The sequence below is a fragment of the Papio anubis genome, chromosome 13 (assembly GCF_008728515.1).
Source record: "Papio anubis isolate 15944 chromosome 13, Panubis1.0, whole genome shotgun sequence".
NCBI lineage: Eukaryota > Metazoa > Chordata > Mammalia > Primates > Cercopithecidae > Papio > Papio anubis.
The window spans coordinates 80,412,200-80,425,084 of record NC_044988.1 but is presented as its reverse complement, the minus strand read 5'-3'; positions in this window follow the sequence as shown (position 1 = coordinate 80,425,084).

Here is a 12,885-nt window from a genome sequence, read left to right as displayed (position 1 = left end):
AAGATTTATTGGCCAGAAAAAGGTCAGTTTCCCTCCTGACCTCATATGTGAATTCTTTTATAAGAGTGTCAAATATGCTTTCCTCCCTCTTAAAGTCTTATTCCCCATGAGATATTCAGATTTCTTTCTTTCTTCTTCTTTTTTTTTTTTACTGAGACAGTCTTGCTCTGTCACCCAGGCTAGAGTGCAGTGGTGCAATGTCAGCTCACTGCAATCTCCACCTCCTGGGTTCAAGTGATTCTCCTGCCTCAGCCTCTCAAGTAGCTGAGACTACAGTCTCCCACCACCACACCCAGCTAATTTTTTATATTTTCAGTAGAGACGGGGTTTCGGCATGTTGGCCAGGCTGGTCTCGAACTCCTGACTTCAGGTGATCTGCCTGCCTTGGCCTCCCAAAGTGCTGGGATTACAGGCATGAGCAAGCACGCCTGGCCTAGATACTCAGATGTCTTCTTCTTCCTCTTCCTTCCTCCTTCCTCTTCCCTCTTCCCTCTTCCCTCCTCCTTCTCCTTCCTCCTCCTCCTTCCTCCTCTGCCTCCTCCTGTCTCCTCTTCCTCCTACTACTGCAGTTGCATAGCTTAAAGGAGTGGAGTACAGTGATGGGTTATTTCCCAAGATGTGTGTTTGCTTCAGGTGAAGAAGTTACATGTCAGGAAAGAAAACGAACATGGAGGGTACAGGAAAGGCTTCTATGGGAGTATATCTGAACAAAATAAATATTTAGACTGTACCAATTTTCTATTGCAGTCTGAAGCCTCGAGTGACACTAAAAGTCTCTGTACATTAGTATTTCTGAGATAGAGATTTGGTCAGGGTGGAAATGAATGGAAGAAGAATGAAAATAAGCTACATATTCTGATTGTAGGCAAAAATAAAGTCTGCATGAACATCTTGTTTAAGCCTGAGAAAACAGAATAACATGAGGTCCATGAAATATTCTTAAATGTGCATTAATACATTGTAACACAAACATTTTTAATGTTATCATTTACTTTAAATATATTTTAATTATTATACAGAATGGACAGATTTTTTTAGTTATTTCCCTGTTGTCAGATATTTAAATCATTTTTCGCTAACAGAAGATATAATAACCAATTATAAAAACTGTAAAATTGATAATTTTTTTTTTTTTTTTTTGAGATGGAGTCTCATTCTGTCACCCAGGCTGGAGTGCAGTGGCCGGATCTCAGCTCACTGCAAGCTCCGCCTCCCGGGTTTACGCCATTCTCCTGCCTCAGCCTCCCGAGTAGCTGGAACTACAGGCGCCCACTACGTCGCCCGGCTAGTTTTTTGTATTTTTTAGTAGAGACGGGGTTTCACCGTGTTAGCCAGGATGGTCTCGATCTCCTGACCTCGTGATCCGCCCTTCTTGGCCTCCCAAAGTGCTGGGATTACAGGCTTGAGCCACCGCGCCCGGCCAAATTTATAATTTTTAATTAAAAATTCTGTAATTTAAATTTTGTTAGAAAATAGTCTTAGAGACTGGGCATAGTGGCTTATGCCTGTAATTCCAGCACTTTGGGAGGCCAAGGTGGATAGATAGCTGAGCCTAGGAGTTTGAGACCAGCCTGGGCAACATGGTGAAACCCTGTCTCTACAAAGAATACAAAAATTAGCTGGGCATCGTTGTGTGCACCTGTGGTCCCAGCTACTCAGGAGGCTGAGGTGGGATGGTCACTTGAACCCAGGAAGTTCAGGCTGCAGTGAGCTGAGATTGTGCCACTGTACTCTAGCCCGGGTGACGGAGTGAGACCCTGTCTGTAGGTAAGTAAATAAGAAAATAGTCTTAACATGGAAATTATTGGTAAATAACTATCAGTTTTTAAGGAATCTTGCTAATACTATCAAGTTTCTTCCTAAAATACTATTGCACTTTTGGCCACCATCCCTTTTGGATGAGGAGTGCTCATTCTGATAGACAGTTGCTAGTAGGGGGCCTTTTGTGTTTGTTTTCCTTTAATAAAATAGCTGAAAATTTACATATTATCATTGTCATGATAGTTTATCATAATTTATAAATTATGATAATTTGTATATATCTATTTAATATACTGATGCATTATATATTGATAGATCTATATTTTGTATAAATATATAATATAATTATACATATAATTATATACCATCGATGTGATATACAATTATATATGATATATGTGATATATATAATGATATATATGTGATATATATCATGGATATATAATTGTATGTATAATTATATATTTATAATTATATAAATTATGTAAATATTCAAATATAAATTTATATATTTGTAAAAATTTGTTTATAGATTTTATATATTATGAATATATTATAAATATTATATATCATATATGATTATATAAAATATATTGTTATATATCATACATACTGACATATAGATATATATCACATATATCAGTATATCATATATATCATATATTGACATATATATCACATATATAAAACCTTGAAAACCATAGCATCTTCAGTATGCATTTTTGAAGGCCTATTTTTATTATTTAAATATTTATGATCTAATGTTAATAATGCAGTATTTTTTTTCTTTTATTTTGAGACAAGGTCTCACTCTGTTGTCCAGGCTGGAGCGTGGTGGTGTGATCGCAGCTCACTGAAGCCTTGACCTTCTGGATGCAAGTGAACCCCCCATTTCAGCCTCCTGAGTAGCTGGAACTACAGGCATGCATCACCATACCCAGCTAACTTTTGTATCTTTTGTAGAGACAGGGTTTTACCATGTTGACCAGGCTGGTCTTGAACTAGACTCAAGGGATTTTCTCATCTCAACCTCCCGAAGTGCTGGGATTACATGTGTGAGCCACTGTGCCCGATTCTATGTAGTAATATTTTGAGATAGCTACTACTTATTGTTTTTCTCTATGTGTAAGTATTTTAAATGTTAAATTAAGAAAAATTTAGAATAAGAACTATATTTTGTTTTGCTAATAAGCATGAAAGCACAGACTTAGAGAAGCACAGCCTAGGATTCAAATCAAGTGTATATGACTCCAAACTCCAGACTCCTCTTCATTAGAGCATAGTGCTTTAACAAGCTGACATCAGTGAGTCCTTTTCAGAGTCATTAAACTCTGTTTAGTGCTCAGCATTTTGTATATTTTGGCTTGTTTTCTTTTAAATACCATATGGCTTTTTAAGAATGGAGATATAATCTTACAAGTAATCACTGTCCTAAGACAATTAATAAATTTTGCTGAGTCAATAGTAAAAGTAACTGATAGTAAAATTGACAGTAATTGGAAACATTTGTAAGATATTTCACATTTCGCAAACTGTTTTTCACATGTCCACATCTGCAACATATTGTGAAACAAAAATATAGTTTACAAAACAACATGTATCACTGATGCTAATCTTATTAGATAAGTTTTCCAAAATTCATACAATGGTGAGGTTATAGGTAATTTTTAATTTTTTAAATTTTTCTTTATTTAAAAACTATAGATTTATGTATCCTTTTAATAATCATTACATTTAATCTTTTATATATTTTTAAAGCAATCTAAAAAGATTGAAAGTAAACACCAGACTTGCAATTTTTAAAAAGTTAAATATATTTTTTTGTATAGAACTTCTGTGATTTTATCAGGAACACATTAGATGCCTGTAGTTGAATGGCCAAACTTTATGGCATTCAATTCTCATAGCAATCTGAAGTAGATATGATAGATTTTTTTTTTAACAGGTGAAGAAACTACAATTTAGAGATGTTTGAATGATTTTTCCCCAACCCAGACAATTAATAATTTATGAAGCCAGGACTAGAAGAAACATTTTCTAAATATGAAAAAAGCAGCTGTAGACTCTTAACCCAATTATTATTCCATATTGAGGGTCAAACATAACCCAAGAAAGCAGCTACAGTCTCCTGCAACCAGGAAAATGAGGAGAAAATGCCCTGGAGAAAATGAAGTCAGAACTTGGAAAATCAAGTGGTGATGGGAACCCCTTAGGTTACTATCTGCTGATGGGTGTGCCTGTTCACAATGGAGCCAGGGGTGTCAGGACACCCTGAAAATCCAGGGGTGTGGTACCCATGGAAAGAACAACTCTAGCTGGCCTCTGGCCTCCCACGCTGCAGGGCCAATTCTTGCTGGGTGTGCTCCAAATTACCCCAAAAGGCAACAGCAACAACTGTGCTAGTATGTCAGCCTTGGAGTCAGGCTTTCTCCTGACTCACATAAACATGACCCAAATGTGCAGCTCTAGAGCCAAGTCTCTGTTCCCTACTCAAAAATTCTGGATAAACTGGTTAGTTCTTGCAAATCCAGTTGCTTAAAATGACTTACCTTGCTTTACGTATGTTCATTACTCCTGTGTCTAGGTGACAGCTCTCCTATGAAGCAGTCATTCTAGAGCACTTGTTAAAAACTCCTGTTCTAGAGTGGCACTAGGGGGAGTCAGGCTGGTTCCTGGGCTTGCTCAGGTTCTGCTGTGATGTGTTGGACAACCAGATGGACCTAGGTCTCATCTTCACTAATATCCGGAGAAGAGCTTTGCAATCGGAAAATAAATTCAAATATCCCAAGTGATGTAGGTTGAGATGTACCAGTGTGGGATCTGGGATGTGAACTAGGGAAGTATTAAATTCTAAGTCAGTGCTGGTAGTGGGTATGGAGACGTTAAGCTTCCTTGTGAAATACTGGATTCTGGGGATGAGAAGGGGAGCAGATAGAACCTAGGAAATTTTGGTTGAAATATTAAGATGGTCACAAGACAGAGTTGGAATTACAAAACAAGAGAGGCAGAAGTGAAAAACTGAGTGGTATTTAGTAAGTAAATGGTATTTAGTGTCTTGTTAAGGGGTGACAGAAAAATGTGAGTCCACTCATAGTGTTTAATTTTTGCTTTGATTTTAGGCCATTTAGCATCCATTCTAGTTTCTTTTGGTAATAGCATCTGAATTTCCATTTGGAAATGATTTTTCTCCATTGTATACAGTCTAATGGACAAGGAAGACCAGTTGGAAATTATCTGCATATTAGATTATGAGCAGAATGGTGAAAGTCTGTTAATTATTGGAGTTCTTTCATGACTGCATCAGTCCCTGGGGCAATGCTACACTTCCTGCTACTACGCTCTCTGGAGCAGTCTAGTTTCTGTATGTTCTGTGCCTCGTTCAATCCTGTGAGCTTCCCTATATCCTTCCCATAAATTCCTCATTTGCTTAAGTTAGAGTCAGTTTCTGATCACAACCAAAGAATCTTCACTAATACTCTCATACTCTAGGCAAAGTAATTGAAGTTGAGCCTTGTGATGTTCACAGTGTTAGCAGTATACCGACACAACATAGCCTGTTCTGTTTTTGAGAGAATGAAGCTGTAACGCCAAATATTTAAAATGATCAGGAGTGGAGGAGGTCACTGGAGGCTGATATAGCAGTGTAATATAGTTACTTCCTAATTTAGCGTTCAGCCTGAGGATATGAGTTGATTTCTTTTTCCCTCCAGCATTTTATTATCCAAAATTTTCAAACATACGGCTAAGTTGAACAAATACTATGATGAACATCCCTATGCCCGTTATCTACATTCTATTATTAACATTTTACTATGCTTGCATTGTCACATATGTATCCATCAAATAGTGTTTCTATCCACCTAACAGTCTTACTAGCCATCCTCTTTTTGTTTATGCAATTCAAAGAAAATTGCAGACCTTAATATACTAACATTACTATTCTGTACCATGAGTATCATCAAGAGTTAAATATTCATTTGTAATTGTTTCTTTTGATGTAAAATGTACATACAAAGAAATGCATGAATCTTCATGTTAATTTCCTCAGTTTTAACAAATGCATCCATTGGTGTAGCCCAAACTCCTATTAAGATATAGAACATGGCCGGGCGCGGTGGCTCACACCTGTAATCCCAGCACTTTGGGAGGCCGAGGTGGACGAATCACGAGGTCAGGAGATCGAGACTATGCTGGCTAACATGGTGAAACCCTGTCTCTACTAAAAGTACAAAAAATTAGCCGAGCATGGTGGCCCACGCCTGTAGTCCCAGCTACCCGGGAGGCTGAAGCAGGAGAATCACTTGAACCCGGGAGGCGGAGGTTGCAGTGAACCGAGATTGCGCCACTATACTCCAGCCTGGGCAACAGAGCAAGACTCTGACTCTAAATAAATAAATAAATAAATTAGTTAATTAAAAATAAAATAAAATAAAAATAATAAGATATAGAACATGACTTGCCCAGAAAGTTTCTTTTGCTCTTTCCTAGACAATTTTTCTTCCTCCCCCAAAGTTAACCACTGTGATTTTTTTCCCAGAGAGCTTACTTCCCATAATGGGGAAACAAGTGAGCCAACACGACAGCTGCCTGGCCCTCTAGTCATGGGGGTGCTGAAGCATTATTGGGATTGTAACTGATGGACAAAATCTTAGCACTACTCTCAGAGAGAGTTCTGTAGGTGGTTGGAGGGTGTCTGCTTAGATAAGCACTCTGGATGGGAGGAACTGGCTTCTAGGAAGCATGCTTGAGTTATAGTTAATGGGTCTCTGGTCCAGGGACAGTGCAGAAGAGGCTAAAAACTGTGACCCTGGTCCTCCTGGTGCAGCAGCACTCAGCCTTGTTTTTAAGTAAAGGTCACACATAGACCTATTAATATCTATTTGAAGGGACACAAGTGATTAGGCTACCTGTAGTATCAAATTACTGGCCTATAAAAGTCCCCAGATGTCTCTGGGCATGAAGTTGAAATCAAAACGTGTGCTGAATAAATGTGTGGCAATTTTGTTCATGTCACTTTAATTACTAACCGGGAGACAACACACCAGGTCTTATCCATTTGCTACAGAAGGCATAACTAAGAAGACTGGAAACTTAGCAAGAAAGGGTGGAGTTATAAATTCACAGATGGTAGACTCGGGACATTGGAAAGGGATGGGCTGGAATCTGGGGAAGACAGAATATCCTCCCCTTTCTCTGTTCCTTTTTTCCCAGGGAAGGTCTAGGAGAGTCTGTGGTTATCATGAATTGGTGAAATTTCAGATTCTGATGTTTTCGGTCTCTTTCTTTGCTACCATTTTCTGCCACAGGTCACAAGGTGACCAGACCACTTCACATAATTCTATTTTAAGCTTGCCGCCTGCAGACAGGCAGGCTCCTTAGTTTTTTCAAAGGGTGATCTTTACCTGGAAATAAAAATGTATGCAGTTGCTCAGTATTACAGCACTGCCCTTTTTCTTCTGCAGGTTTATCACTCATGTATCCCACAAGACTATTCTCTTTTTGGTATTCCTCCTCAAAAACGTTCACATGACTGAATCAACATGATACATAGGTCTCGGGATTCTGAGCTCTATAGAAGCACCTGCTGGGAGGGCTGAAAATGGGACTCTGTGGCTACCTGGCTGCCACATATCCCTAATTACCTTGAGGATTTTAGTTTATGGCCCAAAAAACCATGGATGCAAACAGACTTCATCTATATTTTCACACATAATTTTTCTTATAAAAGTAGCTTCACCCTACCAAAAAAAGTAGAAAAAAATTCGTAACCCGTCACCATGACAACTGTCATTAGCATTTTATGTTAGCTCTCCATATGTTTTATAAATTTGACATACGCTCATTACCTCTGTATATTTTACATTGTTTTTACATCTATTCAATCAAGAATTTTCCCAGGTTGCATCTTTAAAATCATGATTTTCTAAGAGTTCTGAAATATGTCGCTGAGCTAAGGTGATGAGATGTTTAACTATTTCTTATTCCTGTGCATTTTAGGTTATCTGCATTTTCTGCTGGTATAAATTGAGCTGTGATGGACACTTTTTTTCACATAATATTTCCATGTGTTGGCACTTATGTACAAGTATGAAAGGCAACTACTATTAGGGGCTATTACCGTTTGCTAAAGAAGATGGAAGCCCTACCCTCAACATACATAAGCATAATAGTGAAGAGTGCATAATAAAGAACAATTAATGAAGGCTAAGTAATAAAGAATAGATAGCGAAGATAGAGTGCCCCACTGGTGCAGTGGTGGACTCCTCTCCATTCTACCAGGAACTCTGAGCCATGGGAGCCTGTTTTGCAGAGAATATACTATTGTCCTAATGCTTTTTAATACTGTAAATTATTAAATACTTTTAATGGCTTAGAACATTATTGGCTATTTTGCACTCGTGTTGCTGCCTGATTTACTCATCTCTTCAAGTTTTTATGTGATTCCAAAACTTTTATGCTGTGTTAATGGTTTAAATAACATGTTTTTTTCTTATTGCTATTAATCAGTGTTATTCCTATTAATACATTTTTATTCCAAAGTTTTAAGGTATTTTTGTTAACCCATATTTACTTTTTTCATGCTTTCCTCTATATTTTTTGTTATTTTAAAATGTTTCCATTAAGTAGAATTAGAAGAGTTAGTTACACAAATATTTTGTGGCTCTCTGTATATATTACTATATAAAAAGTTGCCACATTTGTTATACCTTCATCTATATTTAGCTTTTTCAAAAAAGTTATTACTGCATTTAGAAATAAAACTTGAAAACAGTAATCATAGACGGTGCAGCAGGAAGACACAAAAGCATCTGGAAAAGTAGATTCTGTCTCCTTGACTGCCTGTTACAAGAATTTATTGGTTTGTAATCCAGAGGTTCCTGGCTTCTACAGTTGTCAGAAGTGGCACTTCCCTTTAATTATAAATGAAAGGATCCGTGCCCTCATTATGTTTGACCACAGTCCCAAGGTCTCTGAGACTCCCTGGAGAATATACCCATGTCACCACATCAGTCCTGGTTTATACTGTGTGCTTTGGCCAGCAGCCCCATTCTGGCCTGCATCTCTGATCTCTGGATAATAATGTATTATTTCTTCACTGGCTTCCTTAGGCCATGATTACTCTCCCTATACAATTTCATTCCAAATATGAATATAGGCCTATCAGTTAATACCCAGAGCTCAGCTAAGATCAGGTTATAACAATTAAGCAAACTCTACTAACAATACCAGAGAACAAAAGGAGATTCGCCATATAAAAGAAAATCCTGGATATTAAATATGAACATTTCCAGAGTTCACCAGCCAAAACCGATTCCTCATTCCTAGGATCCTCCAGAGAATCTATCTTTTTCCTCCCTGCTTGCAAGTTGCAGGAACTGGTTCACATCTCCAAATTAGTGTGTCTTTGACCTTGTGCCCTGCAAGGGAGTCCAGGCCCCTCTATTCTTCCAGGACCCAGCCAAGGGAAAAATCCATTATCCCCTCACTAACTTTTAGCCCAGTATCCTAACTTGAAAACAAATAAACATCCTGCAATGTCTGTTTCTGTAAAAAGAAGAAAACAAACAAATATGTAGGTAAGCATCATTATCTATAACAAAGCCTCTGTAAATTTGAAAGAGCAGATACTAAAAGACATAAAAAGATTGATTATTAAAAATATATTAAGCGAAATACTTATCCTAAGGAAATTCTAAAAAATATGAAATTTCTTGATTCAAAGTACTATTTTGAGTCAAGTATTAATTCAAAATTGAAATGTAACTACTAAAAGTGAAAATGAGAATAATATGTAATCAAATATAACAAAGTATAAGTCACACATTGTGGTTGTGTAACCAGAAAACTCTAAAGAATAAATCAAAAAATTATCAGAATTAATAAAATAGTTAAGTAAAAGGCCTGAATTAAGGAAAACCTGTGCAGAATTAAGTGGTTTTTAATTATTTACCATCGTAGATAATCAGACATAAGGAGGAAATGGAAGTTTACAAAAATAAAATGATAAATCTGGGAATCCAATGAATAAAGTTATCAAATATACTACGTTATTTAAAAATTAACATAAAGGTAGAATCCTATTATTTATGCATTTATCCTTTAATTCCACAATTATCTTTGCCATGTCTATGTTGCAGAGACATTTACCACTGAGAATATATCAGTGAACAAGACAGATATAGTCCCTGCCTTTAAAATTCCCACCTATGTGAGGAGGGATGCATGTTTTAAATCGGCATTTTAAATAATTATATGCAAATTAAAACTGTGATTATTGCGATATATAATGTAGGGGGTTCCCTACACATATGGAAAACATGAGGTGAGAGTGGCACATTTGAGGAATTCAAAGGCAGTTATAGTGACTCAGTGTCAAGAAGAAATGGGAAAAAATGAAGTGGATGGGTAGAGAGAGGAATGTCCTAAAAGATCTGGGGTCTTGTTGACTGTGTTAAAAATGTTGACCTTATTCTAAGAGCAATAGGAAGGCACTGAAAGTTTTTATGAGGGTTTGGAAAAATGTGAATGGCAGGAAACAATCTATACATCCAACAGAAGGGGGAAGACTTTAGAAATTATAGCCAGAGCTAGAATATTTTTCATTACTAAAAATGTTTCTTCAGAATTATTAATGACATGGATAAAATGAAGGTAACTAAGATTTAATATGAAGTGTGGCATCAACTATGTTAATATATGTATATATTATATATATTTTTATAATATATAATTTGTATATAACATGTTTTCTACATGTGTATATATGTATATATTTTCTATATTTATGTGTGTATATGTGTGTATAAGTAAATATACATATATACACACACACATGCATAGAAAAAGTTAACAATGGTAATCTATGATTTGGGGCTTTCAGTGAATCTTATTTCTTTGATACTTTTTCTGGGTTTTCCACATTTTCTATAATGAATGTGCATTAATTTGACAAGTCTAGGAAAGCATTGTAGTCTTGTGATCTCTTCTAAATTGGTAACTTATCAAACAATTTATTTCTGGGCTACAAAAAGTAAATGATTGGGTACAGTGGCTCACGCCTGTAATCCCAGCACTTTGGGAAGCAGAGGTGAGAGGATCACTTGAGCCCAGGAATTTAAAGCCAGCCTGGGCAACATAGTGAGACCCTGCCTCTATTTAAAAAAGAAAAAAATACAAAAAATAGCCAGGTATGGTGATAAGCTCCTGTAGTCCAAGCTACTCGGGAGGCTGCGGCGGGAGGATCACCTGAGTCAAAGAGGTCGAAGCTGAAGTGAGCCATGATTGTCCCACTGCAGTCCAGCCTGGGTGACAGAGCAAGACGCTGTCTCATAAAAATAAAAATAAAAATAAAGTTTCGATTAAACTTTATTCATTTACTTTTTTTGTTACTGTTGTTTAACTGAGTATGGACCAATCTAACACATTTTTGTACATGATTCCCGTATCTGGTAATTTGGTAACTGTTCCTTAAGAGGGAACATGTATGTACAGAAAAGAGTTAGCACAACAGTTCTGAGACAGCTGTCATTAGAAAGACCTGCTCTCAAGGTAGGGCCTTGACTGGTGTCTGGAAACTTGGATTTTTGGAAGGTTCCCACCATTTGCAGAACTGGTAAGAGTGGCTTGTTATGCCTAGATGGTTTATACAACCTACGTGGTGTACACTGAACACCTACTTTTCTGCTGGAAGTCTGGAGTTTTGGAACATGCTAGGCAGAAGGTAACCACTGTGACCAGCCCCCAGTAAATATCTTGGGTGCTGAGTTTAATGAGCCTCCTTCATAGATAACATTTCACACATACTGTCACTGCTTGCTGCTGGAGGAATTAAGCACACCAGGTGTGACTCTAATGGGAGATAATTCTTGAAAGCTTGGGCATGATTTCCTCTGGGTTTAGACTTGATTTTGCTTTGATATTTTTGCTATAATAAATTGTGCCATGAGTATAGGTTTATGCTGAGTCCTGTGAGTCCTCCTAGCAAACCATTAAACCTTGGGGGTGGTCTTGGGGACCCCCTAACACAATAGCCACCTAAATTTTCATGTCGTTGGAGCTTTTATTCCAGAATTGCATTTTTAATTGACTATTAATAAACGTTTAAGTGTGGCTGGGTGTGGTGGTTCACAAATATAATCCTAACATTTTGGAAGGGTGAGGCAAGAGGATTGCTTGTGTCCAGGAATTTGAGGCCACCCTGGCAATAAAGCAAGGCTATATCTCTACTAAATAATAATAACAATCATAAATCATTTAAACATAAGAGTTTAAGGAAACATGCTGAATCCATCATTTCAGTAAAAGATGGTATTTATTTATTTTTTATTTTATATTTTAAATATTGATTGGTTGAGACAGGGTCTTGCTGCCGCTCAAGCTGGAGTGCAGTGGCATGATCATGGCTCATTGTAGCCTTGACCTCCTGGGCTCAAGTGATCCTCTTGCCTCAGCCTCCTGAGTAGCTGCGACTACAGATATGCACTGCCATGCCTGGCTGAATTCTTAATTTTTGTAGAGCCAGGGTCTTGCTATATTACTCAGGCTGGTCTCAAACTCCTGGCCTCAAGTAATCCTCCTGCTTTGGCCTCTCGAACTATTAGGATTACAGGTGTGAGCCATTGTGCCCAGCCGTATTTGTATTTGCATATAATACAGAAGTAGTAGTTAAACCTGTGCTTGTAAGTAGCTATATTACTCACGTGATTGGGCATTGATGATTCACGATCATAGTCCCGTTGTGTTTGAAAATGAAAAATGTCTAAATAACTTCCAAATATTATGCAGTTCATCTAAAACCAAGTAATTCCCACTTTATACTTCACCATATTTTTCTATTTTGCTTGAAGTTGTTAGAATTCAACATAGTATATAGCTTTAGCTTTAATTTTCGTGTGTTTTGTGTTAAAACATGTTTACTGTCAAAAGTAAGCAACATGTGAAAACATGCATTACCCCACTATACAGTGACAAACACTGCTAACATTTCTGCATACATCACAGCGACCTGTCTTGTCTCCCTTTCAATTTTTTGCCTTTTATGCACATACATACAATATTTTTAACAGAATTGAAATGTGTGTATGTATTTCTGCTTTGTTTCACTTAACATTAAATTGTGAATAT